The following is a 7,529-nucleotide window of genomic DNA, read 5'->3' on the forward strand; positions in this document are numbered from 1 at the left end:
CCTAGTTTTTGTCATCATTACGGCCAAATACATAAACTGAGAAGCTCTTTTTGGCTACACATCTCTCACAAAACAATATTAAACAGAATGTAAAAGGGTAATCGATATTTTATTTGATAATATTCAGTTTGCTTCTAACGACAACTGATATAGTTAGAAATGAAAAGTTAGCTTTAGATGTTAAAGGGTTAATTGGTTTGGACTTTTGTCTTACACTACGATGGAGACACATTTATTGGACCTTTTTGTGAGTAGCTTGCATGTGCTCCCTGCGTTTAGCTACTCCAAATTTCTCCTACAATTAAAAAAATAATAAAATAAATGATGTTTTTGTGGTCCGATAGACTGGCGTCCAGTCCAGGGTGTACCAGCATGCCTTACGCCTAATGGGCCTGAGCTGGAATAAGCAGGTATTAAAAATGGATGGATCTGCTCTTTCTGTTAAAAAAAAACTTCTGTTGGTGTTATAATAACTTTGGTTCAAAAGTGTAAAAATGACATCACATCAATAAGAAGCAGCAGGCAATTGCATTATAATTTGTTCATCGTATTAAGAAAGTAAAAATGTGGTTTCACGAGTATATGAAGAAATAATCACAATCTCATGTGTCCTTAAGCATCTTGGTGTCATGATGTCTATAAGTTTGAACAGCACAATGAAGAAGAGCTGCAATCATTGATTAGACACTTGTTATAAATAGAGCACAGGAAGCATCAGTTTATGCAATAAACCATTAAACAAATGTTTTTCAACCTTGGGGTCTTTGCACCATGTGGGGCCGCTTGGAAATAAAATGGGACTGCCTGAAATGTTCAGTAATAATAAAAGATTTAAAAAAATAAATAAATGAAAATGACATTTTACGTTTTCAATGTATTTATTTATTTACTCAAATTGTCAGAATCATTTATTTATGGCCACACAACAGAGTTGGTGGAATTTGTTTTCAGTACAGCACATCATGCTCACATCTCCTGTGTTAGTTACATACATACAGAGTCAAACAATACAACATTATATTTTATTCATTTTTTATTTTATTTTTTTTTAAAAAACCCAATACATAGTTCAATAATTTTTATTGAACATGAAGATGACAAAATAATGTCTCCAAGTTCCTCGTTAACTCCTTAAGGAATAAATAGAGTAAAAGAATAATAGTATAAAAGAATAAAAATAGAAAAACAACAATACATATATAATATATAATAGAATATATACAAAATAATGCAAATATAGAAAACAATTGTGACAATAATATTACAGAAATATATATTTTACAGGGCAGGAAGGGGCAGGAAGCTCAAAGAGCTTAAATAAGAATGATTCTTTTTCAATTTAAAGCACCACATGTATTGTCTAACAACTGTTTTCTATTCTTTCACTTTCTCAAATATAGATAGATAGATAGATAGATAGATAGATAGATAGATAGATAGATAGATAGATAGATATAGATGGATAGATAGATATAGATGGATGGATAGATAGATAGATAGATAGATAGATAGATAGATAGATAGATAGATAGATAGATAGATAGATAGATAGATAGATAGATAGATAGATAGATAGATAGATATAGATGGATAGATAGATATAGATGGATGGATAGATAGATAGACAGATAGATAGATAGATAGATAGATAGATAGATAGATAGATAGATAGATAGATAGATAGATAGATAGATAGATAGATAGATAGATAGATATAGATGGATAGATAGATATAGATGGATGGATAGATAGATAGATAGATAGATAGATAGATAGATAGATAGATAGATAGATAGATAGATAGATGATAGAGATAGATAGATAGATAGATAGATAGATAGATAGATAGATAGAGATAGATAGATAGATAGATAGATAGATAGATAGATAGATAGATAGATAGATAGATAGATAGATGATAGAGATAGATAGATAGATAGATAGATAGATAGATAGATAGATAGATAGATAGATAAAAAAATGTTTTTTTTTCTTCACATTTGTACCAAAAAAAGGACAAATAAAATTTACATTGAGAAGGTGGTTACAATTTTGAGCCAATAAGTTCTCCTTCCACATTTGAAATGTATTTGTGGAAAGCCCCTTGAGATGTGACATATTAGTCAGACAAAGCTTTATCACGATGGATGTAAGTGCTTTAAACACATATGGTAATAGAAATGATAACTAAATAGAAATATTTAGTTATAATAAGAAGACTTCATTCTGGCAGCTATAAGTGACCTTATAAATGTTGTTAAAAAGTATAAACTGGCTTGTTAGGAATAGTTAAAAACATAAGGAGGGAAACTTTTTTGTGTGTGTGTGTGTGTGTGTGTGGGGGGGGGGGCAAGCAACCCCTTTGTGGAGCATCTGAAAGGAGAACACTCTGTGAGTCCTTATACTTCATCCTTGAGTGATTGCGAAGAAAAATAATCAACACCATGAAATCTAAGTTTCTCCTTAAGAGGCGAACACAGAAACAAATGGTTTTCTGTTTGTCCTGGATTTCTGAGATAGTTTTGTGTATTTATTATTATTATTATTACGTTAGTAGATAAATTCAAATTTTCCAGTTTTAGTGATATAAAAAAGTGTACTCCTGTTGACAATACAAGCAGATAAAATTCACTTGGTGGTTGATGTGTGGTGCATCGGATGGATAAGCTGTGTTAATCGCCTGGATGGTTGAATAAACCCACATTAACCAGACTGTGGCCGAAAAGACAAGCAACAAGAGAGCAAATGAAAGAAATGAAAGACAGTGGCCACGCAGATGGACAACACGATGAAAGGAGAATGGCTTTTGAGGGAATACTTGGATCCCTACAGCCACAATATTGGTTTAAATCCTGATCCTAAACGGGAAGAAAAAAACATGTTAATGCCAATGAGAGATTTAACTCAGGCACATCACATGAATAATGATAAATTGAGAAAGAATAAAAACAGAGTCCAAGCCGTTTATTGTCATGTAAAATGAGTTGCAGTGGCAAAGCTGCAGTTGGAGAATGTTTGTCTTTAGCATTAATATCACACAGTGAACATTAACAATCCCCTCTTTGAAAAATATTCTTTACTGGAATGTCAAAGAAAAGGAAAACCACACAGAGTGTGTCAGGATGTGTTTCAGCAGGAAAAAGAACACTGATGGGAAGGGACTTTTACACAAAACAATACATTTTTGAAATACCTTTTCTGTATACTGGCCAACAAAAAAAATTCATTTTATTTTATTTTTTAAATAAATGTCTTGTGTTTCACATCCATGCTTTTTTCACATAACAAAAAAAAAGAAGTGGAAATCTTGTCTCGACTTGTTGTTTAATTTTAATTTTTTTAATCCTCAACTTTGGAATATTAATAAATTCAAGACAAATTATAATGTCTCTTTGAGTAATTGAGTTTAATAGATAAATTCCTAAAGCCACGATGCTGCTCAGATTTAGTTTTCCTAAATTGAACATTCTATATTGAAAATGAATCTGTAGGTGGGGGTGCTATTCTATTCTGACTCCCTCCCATAGCCCACAACATGTGAGTTTATGGGAAGTCTCTACATTGACTGATCTTGTGTTTGTGTCTATGTGTTGGTCCCTGCCTTGAACCCAGTGTTAGTGTACAGGATAAAACAAGAAGAGGAATGAATGAATCTGCAGACGTTCAGATTTGGATGTTAGTAACTGCCCACAGTTGAGTTGTATGAATCTTTGTCACTTTTCAACTGCCTTTCTGAGGTTTCTGGAAATATTCCATGAACTCATGGACATCTTGACTGTGGTTTTTTTCTTTCAACAAACAATAGCAATATACTCCTCCCTCCTCTCAGCTTTTAGAAGGGGCGGGGCCAACAGTGAAAGTTGATGATGCAGGGGAATCTTAAAGAATCCGTTTCAGCTGATAGCAAACTTCAGTTGTAATAGCCGGCGTTCAACTCTTAGTGGCCAGTAACTATGACATTTTACAACTAAATACGCAAAATAAAATATTTTTACTAAAATGTGAAGTGGGACAAACATTAATAAACAGCACTAGTTAATAACAAATACATATGTATTCAGCTGAAAAAGTGGGTTTGGGCTTTAACATCCCACTTTTCTATAGCAAGACATACTTCCTACGAGCACTGCACTAGAATTATATAATATTATTGTAGATAATTTACATAACTTTTAACAATTACAATAGGGCAAATCTATAACACATAAAGGAAATGACAAAATTATTTGTTACTCAGGCTGATATAATTTGCAGTCTCATTGACATTACACAACTCTAAAAAAGGCATGTGTTGGTCCATTAGTAATGAGTCTAACCTAAAAAAGTTAGATTAAGTTAAACTTTGACCTTAGTCTTAATCTTCTTCCATGCATACATACATACAGTACATGCATTTGTGAGAGTTCTATTTTAACAGTGTGAAATGTTGTGCAGAGCAGGAAACTAGAAACCCAGTGCACGATGGGTTGTGCCTCAGACTTAGCAAGAGGTGTTTTACACTGGAAAGTGAAACATTATCTCAGTGCAAATGTTTTTTCAGGGCTTGCATTTGCACTATCCATCAACTTCTCACACACATCATATTTATAAAGAACCTGTCATCAATATTTTCTTACTAACGCTCTGTTCTATTTCATAATATTTTGTGAGATGTCTCACTATGGGATGCACACTTCCTGCAGCCCTCAGAAGCACTTTTTTCAATCCGCCAAGCCCTGATTGGCTGGTTGAACATGTCCATCCGCCAGGGACACTCCCACCCTCTATAAGACGGAGGGCGGATGTGCAGTTCCTCATTCAAACACCTCTTCTCTCTCTCATGCACATCTCGCATTTTATCAGCTTAACTGTCCACAGGCGGATCTTCGGTTTCCAGTCGATGGACGCTGATAGGATTGAGCTTGCTAAAAGGCCATGCCAGGTCGAGAAAGAAGCCAGCGCTTAACTTGCTCTGCTCGGTTAAGTGCTGCTCCGATCACATGTAAGTGAACCTCAGATCCTCAAGTACGGCTGTCGACTATCCTCCTGGCCCCAAGCGGCTCTCTCAATCTAGTGACTGCCCCACTCCGAGCTCTGCACCGGGCCAGGTTCAGAGCTCCATGACCTCAGCACACCAGCTGTGGTCCCATGCTGCACTGCCCTTGACGCCTCTGGGCTCTTAGGCACATCAGTCCTTCTCCCAAGCGCTCACAGCAGTGAACAACCCGTACAAGTTCCATACCGCCGCTATCCTAGCCTCCAGACACCAGCAAGCCAGCTGCAGTTTTGGACGATGCGCTGTCCTCGACGTCTCTGACGCCCCAGCACGCGTCTAGCATGCTAGCTGCCTCGTGGTAGCTTGAAAGCTAATCTTAAATGGGCACTCCCACTAGTGAACAGCCCTGCTCCAATGTAGCTCCATACCTCGGTATCCAAGCTTCCAGACGTCAGCAAGCCAGCTGCCGCCTCAAGCCAAATGCTGTCCTTGTCGTCTGCGATGTTCCTGCACACAATGGCCTGCATCCCAGCTAGCATGCAAGCCACCTGATGGTAGCTTCAAAGCTAACCCTCCTGTCTGCGTCTGTGCAGTGATGGAGACCGAGGCTCCCGTCAGAGTGACTGGGAAGCTCTGGGTTGCCTCTGTCGATGCGGAAATGAAGCTCCGGCACAGACATCACCAGGTCTGCTCGAACTGTTTGGAGCTGAAAGCCCGACTGGCTGTCAACTCTCCCGGCTCATGCCAGTGCTACACAGTGTTTCACACGGCACGCCGAGCAAGCCTGTCCAAGCAAGACTCCGTCCTTCATCCTTACGACTTTCGGCGCCGTAGTGAGAAAAGAGGCAGGCCTGATGGACACCACGGCAGCACACAGCTCAAACTGGGGCTAAAATGCCCATCTCGGCCTGTCTGCTATCTTCCCTGACGAGTCATGGGAGGATGAGGAAGATGTGATCTTCATCACTCCAGGCCAGGCTGTACAGCCTGCGGCCTCCAGTGCCCCCTCGGCCCGCCCCGCCATCTCAATGCGGTTCATCCAGCCGGCCGGGTAAAAACTGGTTAAAAACCTCAGCTGCAGCTTTGCAGGCACATGTATGCTTAAAGCGCACCTAGGCTGAAAGAGAAGAAGAGGATGGCATGACCACTTTCCTTCCTCTGGTGAAGCAGCTGGATGGCTTATGTGCACTCGGGAGCTTCCATGCAGCGGCGCTGCAAAGCCAAAAAAGAGGGACGACAAAGCTCTCCGCCTCATCTTCATCCGAACGGAGGAGACTGCCCCCCAAGATCCGCAGTTCGAGAGCCGCACCGCCGCAACCTCAACGAGGCCCACCCGGCTGGCGGGGAAATCCCCCAGTCTTGGCTCCTACGCAGACGAGGTGGAAGAAAAAGACGGTCTGATCGCTTTCTCCCCACCCGGTGATGCAGCTGGATGTTCCTCGTTCACCACCTCCACCTTTGTTACGCTTTGACACGTGTATCCCTGGGCTCCTCACACCCCATCCTCCCCACCACCAAGGCACGGCCCTCTGACGGTCGGAAGAGAAGGACATGGTTAACAGGAAGTTGGCTGTTGCCCCACTTTTTGTGTCTATAAGCACATATTCACACACTTGTTCAGATGGAAGTGATGTGTACATCACTCAAGCACCCCGACCTATCTAATCTAGCATCACCTATCCGATCTAGCATCACCTATCCGATCTAGGATTCGTGATAAACGTAACACAGAGCATGTTGTACACTACACAGGAAACTGTCTTCCGGGGACTGTCTTTGCGCACAGTGCCTCTCAACGGGTGGAAACGTTTGTTCGACCGCGCAAGCCTGTTCAGTTCAGATTATGTCTATGGCTACTCGAGTTGATGGCTTCGGCCATCCTCGTCATCCGCCACGGTGATCTCAACGGGCACCAACCTGACGGCGTGGGAGTGTACGAGGGCAGGTCGTACAAGGCCATACACTGGCTGGCAGAGATTTACCGGCTGCTGTGCGCTCGTCTATGGCAGCTCTCGTTGCGCAGGGATCTGCTGTCACAAGCAGGGGGAACGATCTTCCACCCACATCCAGAGTGACTGAGGCTGTGGGCTTGGCCCCTGAATGGCTCCATCTGTCAGCGGTGGGACCCTCACAGTGTGATCTCTAAAATAATTGTACATTTTGACAAAACTTTTATTTTATACAGATGCTTTTGTGGAAAATAAATTAAGTTCCAATTTGGTCTCTTCCTTTTTAGGTTTATACAAAAGATGTTTACTGTATGCAAGGGAACCATGGATAGACTTGGGGGGTGAAATTAACTTTTACTTTGAGTACTATTTTAATTGAGTTACATTTTACTTGTACTTGAGTATTATAAGTATAACTTATTTGTTCTTGTACTTGAGTACAATCAAGTAACAGTACTAACTTGAGTAGGGTATATCAGTACTCTTAACGTCTCTGCTAAAAACTATCAAATGCTGCTTTGTGTGAGCTTTTAAAAAAAAATCTATTTGCATTTAGTGCAAATCAAAAGACATCAAGCTGACCCATCATACAGTAAGTGGTTTAG

This window comes from Gouania willdenowi, chromosome 1, assembly GCF_900634775.1.
Source record: "Gouania willdenowi chromosome 1, fGouWil2.1, whole genome shotgun sequence".
Lineage (NCBI taxonomy): Eukaryota > Metazoa > Chordata > Actinopteri > Blenniiformes > Gobiesocidae > Gouania > Gouania willdenowi.